Raw genomic sequence first — 2,434 nt, 5'->3', positions numbered from 1 at the left:
CAAACCACAAGTATAAACCATATGTGTAACCAAGTAAGAATCAGATATATATTAAAGTATTTTCTATTAATGTCTTTACAATATTAGGGAGGGTTGAAGAAGTAAATACATATTTTAAAGATGTGTGAGTGAGAAAACATACTAGTTCAATAAGGGACTTAAAGAAAGGCCTAGAAAGTATATCATGGCCTTCTAATTAATGTGTGCTAGAGGGAGACATCATAGAGCTCACTTTCTTTTCTCTTTAGTCTTTGCCCCTGATGTCATTTTTAATAAGAAAAGGGTTCTTATATAAACTCCTTGATTTATATCGATCTTTTTTTTGAGGGTGCAGTGAACTTTATTGATGTTATTCAAGAGAGAAGGGTGGGCTCCCCAGGCCCCTCCTGTTATTATGGGGTCTGGGATGGAATTGTGAGGGAGATGCTCAGTGTTGGGTCCTGAGTTGGGATGGGGACTCCTCAGCAACTGAGGGCCTCTCTCTTGCTCTCAGTATCCTTGCTGGGCTGGGGTAGGTGGTCCACGGTTTCTTACTCCTTGTAAGCCATGTAGGCCATGAGATCCACCACCCTGTTGCTTTAGCCATATTCATTGTCATATCAGTAAATGAGCTTTACAAAGTTGTCGTTGAGAGCAATGCCAGCCCCAGCATCAAAGGTGGAAGAGTGGGAGCTGCTGTTGAAGTTGCAGGAGACAACCTGGTCCTCAGTGTAGCCCAGGATGCCCTTTAGTAGACCCTCAGATGCCTGCTTCACAACCTTCTTGATGTCATCACACTTGGCAGGTTTCTCCAGGTGGCATGTCAGATCCACAACGGATACATTGGGGGTAGGAACACAGAAGGCCATGCCAGTGAGCTTCCCGTTCAGCTCTTGGATGACCTTGCCCACAGCCATGGCAGCACCAGTGGATGCAGGGATGATGTTCTGGGCTGCCCCATGGCCATCACGCCACAGCTTTCCAGAGGGGCCATCCACAGTCTTCTGAGTGGCAATGATGGCATGGACTGTGGTCATGAGCCCTTCCACGATGCCAAAGTTGTCATGGATGACCTTGGCCAGGGGGGCTAAGCAGTTGGTGGTGCAGGATGCATTGCTGACAATCTTGAGGGAGTTGTCATATTTCTCGTAGTTCACACCCATCACAAACATGGGGGCATCAGCGGAAGGGGTGGAGATGATGACCCTTTTGGCCCCACCCTTCAGGTGAGCCCCAGCCTTCTCCATGGTAGTGAAGATGCCAGTAGACTCCACGACATACTCAGCACCAGCGTCGCCCCATTTTATGTTAGCGGGATCTCGCTCCTGGAAGATGGCGATGGGCTTCCTGTTGATGACAAGCTTCCCATTCTCAGCCTTGACTGTGCCGTTGAACTTGCCATGGGTAGAGTCATACTGGAACATGTAGACCATGTAGTTGAGGTCAATGAAGGGGTCGTTGATGGCAACAATGTCCACTTTGTCACAAGAGAAGGCAGCCCTGGTAACCAGGCGCCCGATACGGCCAAATCCGTTCACACCGACCTTCACCATTTTGTCTATGAGACGAGGCTGGTACTCCACAAGAAGATGCGGCTGTCTCTGGAACAGGGAGGAGCAGAGAGCCGATTTATATCGACCTTAATCTTCCATTTACAAGAACTCTGTGCTCATGCATTGTCTTAAGGGGTTCCTCAAAATACCCAAAGAAGAAGCCAAGCAATCTTGCCAAGTTGGGTACTCTCTGGCTTGGACTAAAGTGTTGTTAGTAAAGTTTCAGGAATTTTAATGATTTGATATTAAAATTTATATCTAAGGTACTCTTTCCAAATTGGCAGAGACAATATTAAGAACAACAGGGTAAGAGTCTGTGATTTCTGCCAGGGAAGGAGTCCAAACCTGTAATCCCAGCACTTGGAAGGCTAATACTCTCCTTCATGTTTTGGACTAGCATTAGTTACACATAGCAAGACCATGCCTCAAAAAAGTTTTAAAGACAATGTGAATTTTCCTTTCATACAACTAACAAGTTTAAGTTCAGAAAATAGGTGATCTGAGGAACAGCATCCTCTGCATGACGGAGGACAAAATGGCCCTTTTCTGGTGCCTTTTCATGCTATGAACTCAATGATTTAGGAGAGGAGAAATATAGTATTAGTTAAAATTCTAGAATAGGAGCCTCACACCTAACACCCACTTTGTGTCCTTTTAATAGGAAAATCTTTTGTTTCCTTATGCTCTTTTTCTGTTAACACCCTTCCCACACACGCCTTAAAATCCTCATTTCATAGGACATTTTGGAACACCTTGAATATCTTATTAATCAGGATGACTTTAAAACCAAGAATATACTCTCTCTGCATAATATTTTCAGTGGGCAGGCTGAGTCAGATATATTAGCTAAAAGTCCTTTCATTCTACAAGCAAAGAAATGGAAATGAATCTACTCAATATCT

The 2,434-nt window shown here is 44.5% G+C and overlaps 1 pseudogene; it reads right to left on the bottom strand.

Annotated features, from left to right (window-relative positions):
• Positions 1-515: 515 nt before the first annotated feature.
• On the bottom strand, positions 516-1,604 carry LOC120101714 (glyceraldehyde-3-phosphate dehydrogenase-like; annotated as a pseudogene).
• Between the last annotated feature and the right edge of the window lie 830 nt (positions 1,605-2,434).

Source organism: Rattus norvegicus, chromosome 3, assembly GCF_021556685.1.
Source record: "Rattus norvegicus strain SHRSP/BbbUtx chromosome 3, alternate assembly SHRSP_T2T, whole genome shotgun sequence".
NCBI classification, from domain to species: Eukaryota; Metazoa; Chordata; class Mammalia; order Rodentia; family Muridae; genus Rattus; species Rattus norvegicus.
This window is presented reverse-complemented; position numbering and strand designations above follow the sequence as displayed.